The sequence below is a fragment of the Muntiacus reevesi genome, chromosome 1 (genome assembly GCF_963930625.1).
Source record: "Muntiacus reevesi chromosome 1, mMunRee1.1, whole genome shotgun sequence".
NCBI classification, from domain to species: Eukaryota; Metazoa; Chordata; class Mammalia; order Artiodactyla; family Cervidae; genus Muntiacus; species Muntiacus reevesi.
The window spans coordinates 246,245,934-246,265,382 of NC_089249.1; the positions used below are offsets into that span (position 1 = coordinate 246,245,934).

Consider the following 19,449-nt stretch of genomic DNA (forward strand, 5'->3'; position numbering starts at 1 on the left):
ACACTCAGGAAAAAGGCAGAATATATGCCATTCAGCAAGAGGGGCAGGGTGTGTGTGTGTGTGTGTGTGTGTGTGTGTGCGCGCGCAGAAGGAGTCATAGATTTTTTTGAGGGGCTCAGAAAGGTGCTCTGATCAGGAAGAGGAGGATAGAGTTGAAGCTTCATTCAAACAGAGAGCACATATTTTCACTTAGAGTAAATATTTATTTGCAGTGACTTTGAGGAAAGTGCTAGAAATTTGGTGCACCAAACTCACTCCCCAGAACCACCCCTTGGTGGCAGTACTGTGTGTTGGGGGTGGGGGGTTATCTTCTATGACTGTGATTCTTCTCAAGTGACCATGAGCAACTGGCTTCTGGGATAACAGAATCATACAGATACTGTTAGAAGGAGTTTTAGAGATCATTTGTTACCATTCACCTGCTATTTCTTGGCACTGTGTCAGGCATATATGATGAATAAGATACCTTATCAGTTGAGGACCAGACACACCACAGTCAAATTAAGATAATTCAAGGAGGGCCTATAAAAGAACTACTTAACACAAGGTGGGTTTAAATGAACCACAGGAAGTAGCAAGGAGGAAAAGAACTGCCAAGGAGCAGTTACTATCCCCAGGCCCCCAAAAATGAGAAATTGGAGCAGTAATTTGACTGTGGAAGCAGAGAGTCACCTGGAGAAAGTTGCCTTGAGAGGACAGGACCTTTAGTGAGGGACAGAGGAAGCCCAGAACAACATCACAAGGAAGAAACTGCAGAATAAATACGCTGGCCCCACTCTCTTCCTTCCCCCATCAACTGCTGGGGCTGACTGCTGACCAATCCCTCTGTCCTCTGGAAGCCAGAGGACAAGGAAATTCTAGTGCGATTGTCTACAGGCCAGTCTCCAGGCAAGAAGGCAGGGTGAGAAGAGTGAGAAATAAGACTGGAGGAGCAAGAGAAGATATCCAGTACAGAGGCCAACCTTCCTGTAAGAAGCCTCAGCTAGTAAAAGAAAAAAAAAGTCCAACGCATAAATAAATGCAGTTGATCCTCCTTATTTGCAGAGTCTATACTTACAAACTGTCTACTCGCTAAGATTTATTTGTAACCCCAAATCAATTCTTGCAGCCTTTCCACACATGTCATTCAGGACAGGCCCATGCTCAGAACTGTGAAAAATTTGAGTCACTCTACAAGCACATTCCCAGGTGAGGTTGAACAAGGCAAGGCTCTGCCTTCTCGTTTCAGCTCATAACATAAACTAGTGTCTTTTTTTAGGTCTGTTTAGTGTCACACTTTTTGCACTTATGTACACTTTATTAGTCATTTTGCTGTTTAAAGTGACCCTGAAGCATAGAACTGAGGTATTACCTCACGTAAGTGAAAGAACACTATGATGTGTTACATGGTAAATGTGGGTTAGGTGAATTTCACTCAGCATGACTTATGATGCTGTTGACTGTGAATTCAATGTTAATACATCCACAATACATACTAAACAAGGCGTTTTTGAACAGAAATATGCATAAAACAAGATTATGTGTAAATCAGGTGACTTTATAAAACATAAACATAAAATAATGAAAATCAACTGTGATCACAAAGGGCTGCTGGAGGTCATATGATGGAACAGAGGTCACAGTACAGTGAGTACAGAGAAAGAGTGAAAACATGCGAGGGATCAGGGAGGGCTTCACAGAGGAAGTGATATTTGAGCTGTGTCCTAAAGGGTCAATGGGAGTTCCTAAGAGAGGGAGGACCTAGAAGAACATGTCAGACCAGAGAAACCAACATGCATAAAAACACACCTTATTCCACCTTCTTCCCCAGTTTTATTTCTATGTTAGCACTAGGAACCTTGGGCCCAAAGCCAGCAGGTGCTGGAGAATTAGTTAAAGGAACTTAGAGGATTCTGGTTCCTCACCATCTAGATTCACATCTACTCATTCCCCTCTCCACCCATCTACAGCTACCAAGGAGTTCCTGGTCCCTTTTCATTTTCTCAGGTTCATTTTGAGTACAAATGTCTATAAGCTGAGACAAGCTACACATTTATTTGCTTTTCTGGTGTGTATATCTCAAAGCACTTTCCCATCTAAGATGATGCTTCATCTCTCCAGCAGCATTGAGATGAAAGAGTGGGTGAAGAGGGGGTCTCACTTGACAGAAAAGGGAAGTGACACACAGCATGCGTGATGTTGTAGAGCTACTCAACACAAGTGAGATTAGAACTCAGATCTTATTCCAAATCCTGCATTCTTCCTAGAGATCATGTCAAAATTTGAACCATGGTGACATTAAAAAAAAAAAAAAAAAAACCCACAACAACAAAAGCTCCCATTTTTGAGCACATGTGATGGCTCTGCTGAGTGTGACACTGATTGCTTCATTTAACCTTCCAAGAACCTAAGGGAAAGAAATAATTATGACCATCTCAATTTTATAGATGTGGGGCTGGCTCAGACATTAAAGACTCCGCCTGCAATGTGGAAGACCTGGGTTCCATCCCTGGCTTGGGAAGATGCCCTGGAGGAAGCGTGGCAACCCTCTCCAGTATTCTTGCCTGGAGAATCCCCATGGGCAGAGGAGCCTGGAGGGCTTCAGCCCATGGGGTGGCAAAGAGTCAGACACAACCGAACGATTAAGCACAGAACACGGGGCTCAGTAAACTGGGAAAACCATTCATGGTTCTATAATTAGTAAGAGGCAGAATGCAGGCCTGAAGCCAGACCTATCTGTTCCCAAATTCCACACTCCCAACCATTTGGTGGGGTTGATTATAGGGCCACGATGCCAGCCCCTGAGAATACAGCAGCACCAAACTCACTGTACCTCAGCTACACTGCTGCATTCCAAATCTGGAATGCGCTCGAGGTCTCCTTATCAGTTCTTATCCAAAATTATTGTAAACAGTATTTGTTTAAATAATGATGAAAATTTCTTTGCTGTCAAGTTATATAGAAAATACATGACCTTCAAGGGAGACCAGTTCTCTAGAAGTTGTGAGATGTGAGCAGTGAGAAAAAGACAGCAAAGAAGAGAGGGGATGCCCCCAATATTTCACCTATAAAACAACAGGATTCCGGAGATTTTGTGAGGATAAAATTTGCTCATCCACACACAGTACTTGGCATAGAGACTGATTCCAAATAAACATCCAATAACTGTTTAAAAAATCTGCTTTAACAAATTATTTCAGATTCAAAAAAGGAAATAGGCAACCCAGTTTCCTATGAAAAGCCCTGGGTCTGGGTCCAGCTGGCCTTTGGCAACCCTTCCCCTCTCCGGGCCCCCGTTCTTTCATGTGTAAAATGAGGCAATTTTAACCAAGTGGTCAAGTTTTATCTAATGGACAATGTAAATTGAGCAACTGACCATTAAGTTTCTCTTTTCCTGCTAACTACAGGAATGTTTAACTACATGAGTCAAATCTGTAGCAAGCTCATTGCACATGGAGATATTTTTTTGTATTTATTCACATTTTTTTCTCCATCTCATATCCCTTTTGCTTTGTTAAAAACATTATTACTGATTTAGAAACATTTTAATACCATATGTCACTAAAACTTGTATTAAATGTTTTTTTAATAAGGTGACACAGTAATGACACAGAATACAAGGATTCTGTTTGGGAGGAGGGAAATAAGACTATACATAATTTGGTTAAAAGGTAAAAGCATGAGCTTTGGTCTCACTAGCTTGAGCAAGGTATCTAGCCTGCCTTAGTTACCTCAGTTATAATATGGGACTAATGGTTACAGTTTCCTCACAGGATAATTTTAAACATTTAATGAGATAATGCACTTGATAAATGACAGCCATTATTAACATTTATGTTTCCTCTCTCCAGAACCAATTCTTCTGTTGTTGTTGTTGCTGGAATGTGTCTTTTTTAACTTTTTATTTTATACTGGAGTATAACCAATCAGCAATGTTGTGATAATTTCAGGTGTACAAAAGAGCGACTCAGCCATGTGTATATGTGTATCCATTCTGTCCCAAACTCCCCTCCCACCCAGGCTGCCACATGACCTTGGGCACAGTTTCCTATGCTATACAGTAGGTTTATCCACTGTAAATATCACAGTGTGTACATGTCTATCCCAAACTCCCTAACTATCCTTTCCTGCCATTCTTTCCCCAGTGGTAACCACAAGTTCATTCTCTAGGTCTATGGGTCTGTCCTGTTTTCATAACTAATTCTTACGCCCACTCCAGATGCTCCACTATTGGTTTCCATGAAGCAAGGTCTGCCAATGGATTTTATATGGAGACCTAGGTGTCCTAATTGACTTAGGGCTTTTCTAAAAACAAGGCAACGTTGGCACACACAGAACCACAATATGTGGCCCACTACACAAGCAAGCAGCAAAGTAATTCTCACCTCATAACTGTGGTCCTCTCACTGCTGATGGTGCAGCCTGGGTTGAATGGGAAGGACATCTATCTGAAGGCAGTAGACAGAGAGCTACAAGTTTCAAGCAACATGTAAGCTAAGATTTCACTTTCAATTATTTATTTGATCCACTTTTACTATTATTTCTATTATTTTACATAATAGAACACCTGTTTTGTACTAGGCCCTGAGGATTCAATAGAGAGTAAGATACCATCTCTGCTCTCTTAGATTTTATGTTCAATTGGTGGTACATAGGCAAGTATATCAATAATTACAACACAGCATAATAAGTAGTAAGGTAGAGGAAGCCCAGGGAGTATGAACGCTGACCCTAACCCAATTCAAACAGGGAGGGGTCATGGAGGAAGTGACAGCTGAGCAGATATCAGAAGGATGACTGGAAGTTAGCCAGCATTATGGAGGAAAGTGTAGAAAGTGCAGGAAATAGAGAGATCGTGCCAAGCAAAAAAGTCCAGCCTGTGCAAAGCCTAAATGCAAGAGAGAATACAGCAAGTTTGGGAAATGTAAAAATTCCTCTTAGCTGAAGCACAGCGAGCTTTTTCACAGCAGAAGAGACAGGAGAGGTATGGAGACAGATCATGCAGACACTTGTGGGCCCTGGGAAGGAGTTCTGGCCCCATCCTGAGAGCAGTGAGAGCTACTATACTTTAAGCCTGGCCTGGGCATGTCCTTTGTTTTAACTCATGCAGTATCCCACATGCAGCCGGACCTTGGAGCACATCTAACCTACTTCATTATACAGATGAGGAAATAGGTGAAGTGACTTATCTCAGATAACTTAGTTGCAAAATCAGGACCAAAAGACAAGCCTCCGTATTTCCAAAGCAGTGGTTTCAATAAGACCATGTTGCAAAAAAAAAGAAACCATGTTGCTTCCCCTTATAAGCGAACAGAATTCAAGGGTCAGGGAATTATTTTTGCCCAAGATCTAACCAACTATAGACATAATCATCTTTTTTTGTTTGTTTTTAAGCAACATGTTCCTGCAAGGTGAAAAGACAGGGAAGGGACCACAGGGAGAAATATGTTTGCCAGAAATTTACAGCATCTAAAATAATATGCCATTTAGAATGAAAATCCAGTCTCTCACTGTTACATATTTGTAATCACTGACACCCAAAATCCCAAGGATCACAGTAGCAAATTAAAAATTTTAGAAAAAGAAGGAAACTTCACTTCTGGTTTTCAAAGCCATCCTCCACAAACACCCCCACAGCTTTCTCACATGGCACCAGAGATATATATATATATTAATATATATTACATACATATATATATATATATATGTATGTCATCCTTTCTGAAATAGCAACCTAAATTAGAATGAGTGATGTAACATCACACCACAAAGGATTATGAATGCTGTGTGCTCGGGAAATGATGTGAGATCAGTGAGGGCAAAGACTTTCACAAGTTCTTTGCTGAGTGTTGAGTAATGGGGCTCCTCTATAAATAGCTGATAGGAATAGCTGAGTGATTAACTAGAAATTTGTGAGCTCTTCAGAAATATTTCAGAAAGGTTCCCCTGTAGCAAAACTTTACCCCTTAACTTTAAAATGTCTCAAATATTTTCAAATTATTACCTTGTAAAGTAGGAAAAGCAATTCATCTCCCCACATTGTAGATAGGGTGGCATCTCAGGCACAGAGTGAAGAGACTTGTTCAGGGATCCCAAGGTTGGAATTCGGTGCTGCCTGACTTCCCCTGGCTTGAGGGCCCACCAGGCAGCTTAAAGAGACCCGTTCCTGTGGAGAGCGCTAAATGAGGTATGTCTTGAAGAGAAAGATGCCTGTCCTCTCAGTTCTTTCCCAGGTTTTGCCAGAAAATACTTCCTGTTACCATGTATTCGCCTTTCTGTCCATTAGGCAATTAATTCTTCTTGAATGAACTAAAGAGCCTCTTGATAAAAGTGAAAGAGGAGAGTGAAAAAGTTGGCTTAAAACTCAACATTCAGAAAACTAAGATCATGGCATCCGGTCCCACCACTTCATGGCAAATAGATGGGGAAACAATGGAAACAGTGACAGACTTTATTTTCTTGGGCTCCAAAATCACTGCAAATGGTGATTGCAGCCATGAAATTAAAGACGCTTGCTCCTCAGAAGAAAAGCTATGACCAATCTAGACAGCATATTAAAAAGCAGAGACATTACTTTGCCACCAAAGGTCTGTCTAGTCAAAGCTATGGTTTTTCCAGTAATCATGTATGGATGTGAGTTGGGCTATAAAGAAAGCTGAGTGCCAAAGAATTGATGCTTTTGAACTATGGTGTTGGAGAAGACTCTTGAGAGTCCCTTGGACTGCAAGGAGATCTAACCAGTCCATCTTAAAGGAGATCAGTCCTGAATATTCACTGGAACGATTGATGCTGAAGCTGAAACTCCAATACTTTGGCCACCTGATGCGAAGAACTGATTCATTGGAAGAGACCCTGATGCTCGGAAAGATTGAAGGCAGGAAGAAAAGGGGATGACAGAGGATGAGATGGTTGGATGGCATCACTGACTTGATGGACATGAGTTTGCATAAGCTCCAGGAGCCAATGATGGACAGGGAAACCTCACGTGCTGCAGTCCATGGGACCACAAAGAGTCGGTCACGACTGAACTGAACTGAATGAAGTTGAGGGAGGTCCCTGCTTAAGAGACGGCAGCTTCTGGGCTTTGCCCCCAAGGAAGTGAAAGGGAGGGTGAGAATGTATTTCTGAAAAGAGGAGCAGCATTTGGTATCAGATTCTGTTGGTGGAAGGAAGCCCCTTCTCCCCAACCCTCAGGTTTTTCTGTCCCTTCACCCTGTTCTTTTTCTTCACAGAATGTCTCCCAGTTGAAACTGGACATTTGCTAGGTAAATTTATCTAGTCTCTCCTAAATAGATGACAAGCTCCAAAAGGACAGGGAGCCTGTCTTTTGTACACCAGTGCCTACTCTGCTCCTGGCACGGTACTTGGAACAAAACAGGTGCTCGATAAATATTAGGGAGATAAATGAGCACTTAGAAATAATGCGAGGTCCATGAGATACCAAAGGAGCCCAAAGCTTCAGTCCTGCCACAGCTGCAGGTGTGGCTCCCAAGCCTGGGAGCTCCTGGGGAACAAGTCCACCCTAAGCGGCGCTGCTGGCTCTCCTTGCGGGGAGAAGTCCGAGGTGCAGGCCAGGATGCGCGGGCCGCCCTAAGGGGTGCACCGGGAGCCCCTGGCCGCAGCCATTTCCGGCTCTTTGTGTGACAGCCGCGGCGGCGAAGGGGCGGGATCTCAGGAACAGAGGCGGAGCCGCGGCGGGTGGAGGGGCGGGGCCGAGGGCGGGGCCCAGCGCGGCGGCCGCCAAGCGGAGCCGGGCAGAGCATCCTGCGCCCCGGCGCGGGGCCCCGCGGTAGCCTCCGACCGCTCGCTTAGACCTGCCGCAGACCCAGGTAAGACCCAGACTCGCAGGCCTCGGGGCCTGCGTGGGGACCGGGATGCTGCTGGGCATGGCTACGCGGCCGTAAGGATGCGCGAGGGGTCTGCACCCTTCTCCGAGCCCCGCGGGGGTGCTCGGCTCGGCGGCTGGGCTAGCGCGGCCTGGGAACCCCGAAACCCTCCGAAGGCTGGGCCTCAGGTCCGGAACAGCCCCCTACCCCCTCCGGCCCACCCTGGGCCCCGCGGTGCGTACCCCCTGCGGGGAGGCGCCGACGCACGGCGGAGCTGAGGCGCGGCGGCGGTGGCAGCAGCAGCAGGTGCGCGGCCTGGGCCGAAGCCACCGGCCCGGGAGAACGCGGCGCTCATCCCGAGCTCGGGAGACACCTGCAGCGGCCGCGAGCCCGGCGGCGGCGGCGGTGGTCTCCCCGCACCCAGGTACTGCAGAGCGCCGGCCGCCGCCTCTGCGGTCGCGGCAACCATCACCTCCTCCAGGGCCAGCGAGGGCCGCCTGGGCCCGCCTGGCAGCTTCCTTGGGCTCACAGCGCCCTGCAGTGAACGTGAGATGGGTGGGGCGACGGGCGAAGAGGCGATGTTTAGGGGTGCGGGCATTAGTGAGAGAGGAGACACGCCTGACCCGCTTTGAAGCCTTCCGGCCTAGCATCGCTCTCCCTCCCGGCTGTCTGGGGGCGGGAGAGGAGGTGGGGGAAGCGGGGGAGTGGGCTGTACTCCTGGGGTAAATGTTGGGTTTTCCTGAGCTCTGAAGACTCGGGAAGATGCCTACCTGTCTGTGGTGGCATCTGCTTTTCAGGACAGCCCTCCCCCTCCAAGGGTACACCATATGAAAAGGAAGAGAAGGGCGTGCTCTTCGTGTGCAGTGGGGGCGGGGGTGGGAAGCATGGTCCGACAAGAGTATGGTTCTCTGTATGGATAACCTGGCAGAGCAGGACCCTAGGACTGCCCAGGTGCCCTCTCCAGCCCAGGGAATTTGACTTTGACCTCTACTTGCCCGGTTTCCGCAGCACAGCAGAAAGGCTCGCCAAGGGTTGACAGGCCCTTACAGCCAGGCCAGAAAGAGGACAAGGATCTTTTCCTGCCCGCTCGCTGGTGCCTTCAAGGCTTGACCGGGAGCCTGGGGCAGTCCTGCTGGCTTGCGGAGAAAATCAGGAGAGTGCTGGTTCCCACACTCCCCCTTTCCACCTTCTGCCTGTGTCCCCAGCGCAGGGGGTGTCTTACCTTTCTCCTGGGCACAGGCCCTGTTTCAAGCCCTGCTCGCAGCGGTGGAGATCACAGATGCTGGAGAGCAATACATCTAGGTTTATTTTGCTGGCAGGATGGTGAAGGACTTAAAAGTTGTTTCCTCCACCATCAGACCCTCCCTAAGACCGCCCACCTCCAGTTCCAGATACTTCCCTGCCCGATCCACCATCCCCACTGGCTATTTGCCTGTGTCAAAAATTGTTTTCAAAAAAGGAGCCAGTAAACACATTAATCCTCAAGAGCTAAATACACAAGAATCTCCCATTAGACACAGAGCAGGTGCTTCAGAAGTCATTTGACCAGAAAGGAAACCGAGACTTGGAGGTATTTTAATGGAAAATAAAGCTTTAAGTAAATAATATTTGATATCTCTAGTGGTGGAATTTCAGGCAGTGGGCTGGAGGTGGGGGTGGGGATCTGGGTAGCAGTTTGGGGGAACAGCTTGCTGAAATGACAACAGCTAGCAGCTGTCAGCTCTGTTTGCTTGCCGCAAGGGCAACTTTGGCCCTGAGGACAAAAATACCGTAAGAGTTGTGTGTGTGTATACGTGTGTGTAACTGGTCAGGGTTACTGTCCCTCAAGGGTATTATTGAGCACCCAGTGACCACTTGGAGGAGGTGAGACTTTCCCATAGAGAGTTACTTGTTGGCACTGGCTGCCATCTGCCAGGGCAGCTCCGAGGCTACAAGGAGAGTGTGTTATTGCCCACAAAGCCAGTTCCTCTGGCTAGTCCTGCAGGCTGAGCTTCTGGCTGGGGGCATTAGAGCTCTGCTCACTAAGCTGCTTTATTATATTTTCTGGCCAGTTCTGACTGGTTCCGTCAGCACCCAAGCCTACTTTGTTCAGTCCCTGCTGGAAGTGGAAAGGGAAAAAGTCATTTTACACATTAGACCAGGAGGAAGGTGTAAAATCCACCAGGATCAGAGAGTTTTACTCCAATCAAATCAGAGGCTGGCCCACAGAAGACAGTAGACAAGAAAATTTAAAAAGTGGAAAAAGGTCTTGAGGGGATAGTGCTTGTCCCCTCTGATATATTATGCCCTCTTGAGCATTCAGTGGGCCTCGGCTGCTGTCATTGACCAGCAAGCTGAATTAGGTGATGAATAAGCAACAAGCTAATTAACATTGGGAACAGCATTCCTGGAAAACAGTGCTGAGCTCCTCCAGCCTCCACGTTTGAGGATCAGCCCACCCTCTCAAAGAGGTTTCTTTTGGCTGCTGTTGGCCCCAGGGTTCCACCAAGGGCTGCACAAAATGGCCTTTTATAGCCTCCATGTGGCTACCATAACAATGAGTCTATTTCTTTACTGGCAAGTATTAATTATTCACTTGTAGTTGACGAAACCAGACATCAGTCATCTCATTGGAGCTTTTGTAAAAGGCCTTTGGTCTTATTGTTCTGAGGAGCAAAGCTGAGTCTAGGGTCTAGAGGATGGACCCTGCAGTAGTGAAGGTGGGGCAAGAGGGTGGAGGATGCTGCCGCCCCTGGCAGTGACACAGTATGCCAGGTATGGTGGGCAAAGAGCTGGTACTTCATTGGATGCTCTTATTAAACAAGAGCTGCATGAAAATGCTATATAAACAGTCTAACACATAGTAAGTACTATTTTATATGTATGTTTATTGTTGTAATGTATTAATGACATCATCATTAAGAATGTGACTCATGCTACATTATATAATGTGTCAATTTAAGATGACAAATTTTTATTGTTGTCATAGTTGATTCTGCTAAAGAATTCCATGACTTTAGAGGGCCTCCCATCAGGAAGGTTCCACCCTGGTGACCCAGCAGACACTTCATTGCTGGTGACCATGTCCAAGAACAGCCTTTCTGTGAGTTGGCCAGTTAAGTCTTCACTGCAGGGGGATGAGGAGCGACAGGAGTTCCTTGACGTGCTAAGAGGAGTCCCAGTTTGGGAGGAGGAGGTGTCGTCCACACAGAGTTCTTATCAACCCTTGTACCTCCAGAACCTTCCTGGATTTTGCTTTTCCCAGGGGAGTTGGTCTCTGTGACCATGAAACCCAGTCCCAGGTTGAGCTGCAAAAGCTAGCCAAAGGAAAGCCTGATAAGCAGTGATGTCAGTAAGGGCTTCAGCTGGGACATGTCCCTGAGTAGAGGACTGAAGGTAGATGTAGCTGGAGTAGGCAGAGAGAAGGGGGAAGGAATTTACTGAGCAGACGCCCAGAGGTAGTTCTCACATTTCAACACATAGATCAGGAAGGACCTTTTCCTCTGTGGACATTCAGCATTTTGCAACCCCACCAAAAATGTTAAGGGCATGCAGGCAGAGAGAGAGAGAGCAGTATACCATGGTCTTCAGACACAGGGTTTATCCTTGCCTTGCTGTGTGCCTTTCAATTAGCCACTACCTCTCTGACTTTGAAAACTGGGGAACTGAAAGCAGCCTGCCCAGCCCGTTACTTACCTGTTGCCACAAGAGCCCACGGATGAGATCATGTCTGTAAACCCCAGTCTGAGAAGAAAAGGCCCTGGAAACAGAGGCAAGAAGGAGGTTCCTGAGTGTGTGGCCCCTTTAGACGGCTGCCCTCCATTCCTAAAGGGACAATTTATTAATTATACATTGTGTGTCAATTGAAGAAGACAAATCTGTGGTCTCTCTGTACCCCTGAGCCAATTGAAAGGGAAACTGAAAGGCACTTTGTGATTCACAGATTCTATCAAGGCCCCAGGAAGGCCTTGTCTGTACAAAGACACTTCAGAATGTGGTCAGTGGGTGTGGGACGCCTCCCAGGATGCAAAGAGGTTGGGTACCGGCTACCGCGCCCTGGCCCCTGTGCTGAGGACTGTGTGCGATGTGCCTCAGAGGACCACCAATCAGGTCATACCTCTTGCACCCTGGCAGCAGAGGTGAAAACAATGTGGGTGCCAATTCTTGAAAGAAAGTGTTTTGAAAAGCAGAGCTTGGGTTCAGGCAGAATTTCTTGCAGGGATCATTCTGGCTAAGTGACATTTTGATAGACTTGCGGCAACTCAGAAACAGTATAAGGAGAGGAGAAAGTAAACATGACCTGGAGAGCTGCCCAAGAAAGACTCAATGATGACTTCATCAATAGGTCTTTTGATTTCATGTTTGCATCATCCTTAGGCCATTGTAGAGCTGTGGTTATCGGGCATTTATCTTTTCATGGAATAGGGAGATATTTAGTGGGTCCATGGTGTGTGGTCTCTATCTTCTAAATAAGGCAGGAGATGAGGTCCTCTGCAGAAAGTAAAGGTGGTGGACTGGTAAGGAGAGTGCAGGAGGTGTCCGGAGGTTTGAACAGCTGCCTTTGTGGGCGGAATAAGAAATCAGATGGGAATGAATGAGAGCATTGTCTAACTTTACCAAAAGCCCAGTTGAGATCAAAGAGATTCTGCAGGGCTGACCCTCATAGAAGACACTCAGTAGCTCAGTGTTAAGTGAAGGGATACCTGAGAATGATATTCTCTTTGTGTTTTTCAGTTGTGATGCTTCAAGACAAATTCAGGCAAGATATGAATGATGAGATAAGAATCCAAAACTCAGAGTCAGCCATCAACCTCCAAGTATGCTATACGTTCATAGGGGAAAGAGAAATGAGTTTCTGCTTTTTCTTTTTTTGAGGTGGAAACAATGACAGAAGAAACTTCTAAATATATCCCCTTACATTCTTATTACAATAAGACTGACTTAGATATGGTGCCTTAGGGGACCATGATGTTTTAAATTTTGTGGTTTTTTTTTTTTTTTTAAAGAAGACTTGATTGTTGACCATTGGCTCTTGCATTCAGGAAATTGTTCATGAAGTGTTAATTAAGCAAGTAATGCCTAGGATGTGCCCAGCTCTGTGCTAGTTGCTATGGGTCAGCCCCCCCCCCCCAAAAGATGACAGTTAATCTTTGTCTTGTCATTTTTGGTGATCCAAAGAATCAGTAAAATATAAAGCAGTTTATAATGCAGTAGGAAATTATGGACTCCAGATTGTGAGTGCCATGGGAATCCAAGAAGTGAAGCTTGTGGTGGTTCAGTTGGTCAGATCTTCATGGAAGAGCCTGTCTTGAATTGGGTCTTGACACTGATCAAGGGTAGGATATGAGAAGGAGAGAAGACAGTTCATTAGGGAGTGGAGAGAGCTTGACAAAGGCATAAGGCAAGAATGTCCATGGGCCGGTTTATGGCGCCCTACATACTCAGGCCACAGAGGATAGGCCGTGTTGGGAAGCGTGGTGTTGAAGGAGTCCCTTTGGATAGTGTCCTGTTTATAGTCACAGTCATTTGCTTTTGAGTTGGAATGACCCTGAGAGAGGTTCAAGTTCAGTGATTCCTATCTAATTGTTTTGGGGTTTGCTTTCATTTTCTCCTAAGTGCATTCGATGAACAGTGTCAACATACAGTACGTCACACCCAGCAGCCAGTCCCCCTCCCAGCTCTAGCACTGTTTTCTTCCTCTTAAGAAAAAAGATGAAGATTTAAGCAATGATTCCATGGGAGGGCTTTGAGCCCTCCCTTACACATCATAAAAAGCACCTTGTTTGCCAACCTCATCTCTTAAACTGTTATTAGGACAAGTTGCCACAATAACCTTCACAACAGAGGTTTTGCCATCGTGGTTGAGAACCACTACAAGGCCAACCTCCATATTTTGCAGGCAGGGAAATTGCCCTTCTAGAGTGAGGCAAAGGGTCGGGGGCCGATGTCAGTCTTCAGGCTGAGCCACACGCAAGTTGCAACTTCACATCCATGAAACTGAGGTTTCCGTGCTCCAAGCCGGTGACCGAAGTCTCACTCTTTGTCTCCACAGCAGATGTGGTGGCTTCCCTTTCTGAGTTTTAGCAGGTGCCTCTGAGAGGCAACTCCCTTCTCCTCAGATACAAGTCACACTGGTACCCCCCTCCCACCCCCGCCATGGAGCAAATCAGCAAGCTGCCTTTGGTGGCATGACCGCCCCTCCCAAGAGGGTGAGATCTGCCTGGGTGGGTTGTCAACAGAAAGGCCTCCTCACCCCTGGCAACACAGGAAGAAGCTGAGTGAAACGGCGAATACAGCGCCAAGCCCTGTGGCCAGAGCAGCATGTTTTCCTTTGCTGTGAGCAGAGAAGGGGGTAGGCCTTCTCCAGAGACCCAAGTCAGGCTGACCTGACTTCTCTGCTCTGAGCTCAGGTGCCCTGTGTGACCGAAGCTGCAGGGCATGGGGCTTCTGAGCCCCGACGTCCACAGGGAGAGACTTGCTTAGCAGAGGCTGCCTGAGACAGCACTGTGGACTGGGCCAGCTGTCTGACTGCCAGCAAGGAAGCCTTGGGTTGTTGTCTTTTAAATAAATTTTTAAATTTTGATCAAAGCCATGCATAGACATGCTTGAAAGAATCAAATAGTATTGAAAGACTCACAGTGAAAAACAAGCATCCAGCGCCCACCTCCCCTGGAGGCTGCTGCCTTTAACTCACCGTTTCTTCCAGTACTTGCCTCCAGATCTCTAAACGATATGCTTCTGCTGCCGTTTCTTGATTTATCTGTGCTACGCACCGTCTCTTCACTTCCTGCTGTGATGGATGAAGAGTTCACTTTCTGACACCACCCTCCTCCCTCTCCTGCCCACATCTTACAATATAGCAAGAGCTCTGTTTTAACCTAAATTATGTTTAAAGCATCTGCATTATTAAGACTTGTCAATGATGACCCCTGGAGAGCCAAGGTATGTCCTTTGATTGCATTTCCTTTCTTCCACAGAGCTTTCTGTTATTGCAGAATTAGAATTCTTCCTCCCAGGTTCTCTCCCTCCCTCCCTTCCTTCTGTCTAATATCCCACTTTTTCACTTATAGCACTGTCACGTCAGGTTCCCCTCAGTCTCAGAAGTTGAAACGTTAGCCCAGCTCAACCCCTAACTACACCAGGGACCCTGCCCAAGTCCTCTCATCTCTTGACCTCGGTGTCCTCATAGTAGAAAGACTGGAGGTAGGAGACTGGAGACCCATTTTGTCCTCATTCTAAGTCTCAAAGCCTGTCACCCCGCCTAGAGAATTTTGTGTCTGAGGAGTCTCTCCTTCTGGGCAGGACAGTCCCAGGCCCCGGCAGAGGAGTGCCTGGTTTGGGCCCTGCCTCCTGGGAGTCCGCTCACCCTGCAGTCCAGGGGCTCCCTCTGGGTCGGTGTGGCTGTGACTCTTGCTGTCCTTTTCTCTCATGTTCATTTTCATTCATGCATGTAAGGTCAGCGTACTCCGCAGACTCCCCAGGCTCCTGCTCCAGCTCTCTTTGTCCCACTCCTGCTTATATTCTATATACGCTAAGGTCTCCAAAAGTCGTCATACAAATACTGACATTTTTTGGTAACAGCTTTATTGAGTTATGGGTCACATACTGTTCAATTCACTTGTTTACAGCATACAGTTCAGTGGTTTTAGTTAATTCACGAAGTTGTGCAACCATCGTCAAGATGAATTTTTATAATATTTTCATCACCCCAGAAAGAAACATCATACCCTTTAGCAATGCCACCTATTTTCCCCAGTGTCTACCCCAAATCTAGGCAATTACTAATCTACCTTATTTCTCTGTAGATTAACCTATTCTGGATATTTCCTTTAAAAAGCATATTACGCTTCTTTCACTTACTATAATATTGTCAAAGTTCATCTATGATGTAGCATGTATCCATAATTCATTACTTTTTGTGGCTGAATAATATTCCATAATATGAATGCTCCATATTTTATTTATTCATTCATCATTTGATGGACATTTGAGTTGTTTCCACTTTTAGGCTATTATGAATAATGCTACTATGAACATTCATGTACAAGTTTTCTTGTGAATATATATTTCCATTTCTCTTAGGAATATACCTAAAAGTGCAATTGCTGAGTCTTATGGTAACTCTGCATTTTAAACTGTGAGGAACTGCCAAACTGTTTTCCAAAGGGGCTGCATTCTTTTATATTCCTATCAGCAATGATTAGGGGCTCCAATCTCACACCTTCACCAACACTTTTTTTACCAGTCTTTTTTATTATAGCTATTCTAATGGATATGAAGTGATATCTCATTCTGATTTTGATTTGCATATCCCTGATGACTAAGAATAATAATTTTCTTTTTATGTGATTATTGCCCATTTGTATATCTTCTTTGGAGAAAAGTCTGTTCAGATCTTTTGCCCATTTAAAAATTGGATTGTCTTTTTATTTATTGAATTTTAAGAGTTCTTTATATATTCTACATGCCTAGCAGATATATGATTTCCAAATATTTTCTCCCATTCTGTGGATTGTCTTTTCACTTTCTTGATAATGTGATAATGTCCTCTAAAGTACAGTTTTAAATTTAATTTTGATGATGCATAGTTTTGCCTATTTTCTATTTCATTGCTTATGCTTTTGGTGTCATTACATATTTCATGGTTCCAAAAGTTTACTTCTTTTTTCTGTAAGAGTTTTAGCTGTCACGTTCATGTCTTTGATCCATTTTGAGTTAATCTGTCATATGGTGTGAGAAAGAGGTTAAACTTCATTCTTTTGAATGTGGATGTCCAGCCATCCCAGAACCATTTGCTGAAAAGAGAACTTTTTCCCCATTGCATTGCTTTGGAACCCTTATCAAAGTTCAATTGAATATAAATGTGATACTTTATCTTTGGATAAAGTTCTTTCCATTGATCTATATGCCTGTCCTTATTCTACATTGTTTGATTACTGTAGCTTTGTAGTAAGTTTTTAAATCAAGAAGTGTGTATCCTCCAATTCTGTTTTCTTTTGAGATTGTTTTGGGTATTCTAAACAGTCCCTTGAATTTCCATGTGAATTTTAGGAACAACTTATCAATTTCTGCACAGCAGCCAGCTGGAATTGGGATATAGATCGTGTTAGATCTGTATCAGTTTGGGAAGTATTGCCATTTTAACAAGAAGTCTTCTAGTCTTTGAAAATGCACCTCATTTATGTATGCATGTGCTGTGTGCTCAGTCATGTCTGACTCTTCATGACCCCATGGCCTGTAGCCCACCAGGCTCCTCTGTCCATGGAATTCTCCAGGCAAGAATACTGGAGTGGGTTGCCATTTTCTTACTCCAGAGATCTTTCCAAACCGGGGATTGAACCCATGTCTCTTGCATCTTCTGCACTGGCAGGCAGATTCTTTACCACTGTGCCACCTGGGAAGCCCCTCATTTATGTGACTTTTCTTTAGTTTTTCCTACAGTGTTTTATAGTTTTCAGAGTATAGATTTTACAGTTCTTTTTACTAAATTTATTCCTAAATGTCTTATTGGTTTTGATACTATTGTAAATAGAGTTGTTTTCCTAATTTCATTTTTGCATTGAGCATTGCTAATGTATAGAGATACAATTGATTTCCATATGTTAATCTCATATCCTGCAATCTTGTTGGACATATTTATTCATTCTAATAATTTTCTAGTGGGCTTTTAAAGGATTTTCTGCATACACAGTCATGTCATAGAGATAATTTTATGTCTTCCTTTCTAATGTGGGTATCACTTTTTTCATTGTCTTTCTTAATGGTTCTAGTATCCAGGCTAGAACCTCCAGCACAATGTTGAATAGAAATGGAGAAAGCAAATCTCTTTGCCTTCTTCCTAATCCTAAAGAGAAAGCATTTAGTCTTTCATCATTAAGTCTGATGTTGGCTGTGGGTGTTTCTGTAGCTGCCCTTTATTAGGTTGAGAAAATTCTCTTCTGTTTGTAGTTGGTTGAGTGTTTTTATCATGAAGCAGTGTGAATTTTATGAAATGCTTTTTCTGCATGTGTTGAGATGATCCTGTGGGATTTATCCTTTATTCAATTGAGATGGCTTATCACATTCATTGATTTTTGAGTGTTAATGGCAAACCAATCTTAGATTCTGCAGTAAATTTCATTTGGTCTTGGTGTATAATCCTTTTTATATGTTGCTAGATTTGGTTTTGTTGGAGGACTAACTTTTATGGTACACTTCCTACCTACTGAGCTGTTCGCATAGATTAACTTATTTAGTTTTCAAAGTATATGAAATAGGAACTACTCATATTATTCCTCATATCAAAAATAAGGCAAGTGAGGCTCAGAAACCATTATGCTATTTTCCTAAGACCACACAGTCAGGGAGTGGTAGACTCAGGACTCTGGTTCACCACCACACTAAACCACCTCTAGTGATCATATCAATGGGGGGGTTCAGTTCAGTTCGTCACTCAGTCTTGTCTGACTCTTTGTGACCCCATGGACTGCAACACACCAGGCCTCCCTGTCCATCACCAACTCAAACTCAAACTCATGTCCATCGAGTCAGTGATGCCATCCAACCATCTCATCCTCTGTCATCCCCTTCTCCTCCCACCTTCAATCTTTCCAAGCATCCGGGTCTTTTCCAGTGAGTCAGTTCTTCGCATCAGGTGGCCAAAGTATTGGAGTTTCAGCTTCAGCATCAGTCCTTCCAATGAATATTCAGGACTGATTTCCTTGAGGATGGACTGGTTGGATTTTCTTGCAGTCCAAGGGACTCTCAAGAGTCTTCTCCAACACCACAGTTCAAAAGCACCAATTCTTTGGCACTCAGCTTTCTTTATAGTCCAGCGCTCACATCTGTACATAACCACTGGAAAAACCATAGCTTTGACTACATGGACATTTGTCGGCAATGTCTCTGCTTTTTAATATGCTGTCTAGGTTGGTCATAACTTTTCTTCCAAGAAGCAAGCATCTTTTAATTTCATGGCTGCAGTCACCATTTGCAGTGATTTTGTAGCCCAAGAAAGTAAAGTCTGTCACTGTTTCCATTGTTTCCCCATCTATTTGCCATGAAGTGATGGGACCAGATACCATGATCTTAGTTTTCTGAATGTTGACTTTTAAGCCAACTTTTTCCCTCTCCTCTTTCACTTTCATCAAGAGGCTCTTTAGTTCTTCACTTTCTGCCATAAGGGTGGTATTATCTGCATATCTGAGGTTATTGATATTTCTCCTGGCAATCTTGATTCCAGCTTGTGCTTCATCCAGTCCGGCATTTCACATGATGTACTCTGCATATAAGTTAAATAAGCAGGGTGACAATATATAGCCTTGACGTACTCCTTTCCCAATTTCGAACCAGTCTGTTGTTCCATGTCCAGTTCTAACTGTTGCTTCTTGACCTGCATACAGAGTTCTCAGGATGCAGGTCAGGTGGTCTGGTATTCCCATCTCATTAAGAATTTTCCTGAGTTTGTTGTGATCCACACAGTTGAAGGCTTTGGCGTAGTCAATAAAGCAGAAATAGATGTTTTTCTGGAACTCTCTTGCTTTTTCAATGATCCAGCGGATGTTGGCAATTTGATCTCTGGTTCCTCTGCCTTTCCTAAATCCAGCTTGAACATCTGGAAGTTCACAGTTCACATACTGTTGAAGCCTGGGTCGGAAAATTTTGAGCATTACTTTACTAGCGTGTG

At 44.7% G+C, this 19,449-nt stretch overlaps 1 protein-coding gene and 1 long non-coding RNA gene across 5 annotated transcripts in view; one reads left to right on the plus strand and one right to left on the minus strand.

Moving 5' to 3' along the window:
* Positions 1-9,163, minus strand: part of LOC136156325 (uncharacterized) — an 80,805-nt gene extending 71,642 nt beyond the window's left edge. For both annotated transcript variants that reach the window (XR_010660933.1, XR_010660934.1), the window contains exon 1: positions 9,028-9,163. This is a non-coding gene — a long non-coding RNA (uncharacterized lncRNA). The remainder of the gene's footprint in view (positions 1-9,027) is intronic.
* Positions 7,702-19,449, plus strand: part of CYFIP2 (cytoplasmic FMR1 interacting protein 2) — a 132,561-nt gene continuing 120,813 nt past the window's right edge. Inside the window, exons 1-3 of one of the 3 annotated variants that reach the window (XM_065918994.1) lie at positions 7,705-7,808; positions 10,774-10,887; positions 12,519-12,601. The gene's annotated coding sequence lies outside the window, so the exon portion shown is untranslated. Of the gene's footprint in view, positions 7,809-10,773; positions 10,888-12,518; positions 12,602-19,449 lie in introns of all 3 variants that reach the window. The other 2 variants (XM_065918995.1, XM_065918993.1) reach the window with 2 other exon arrangements.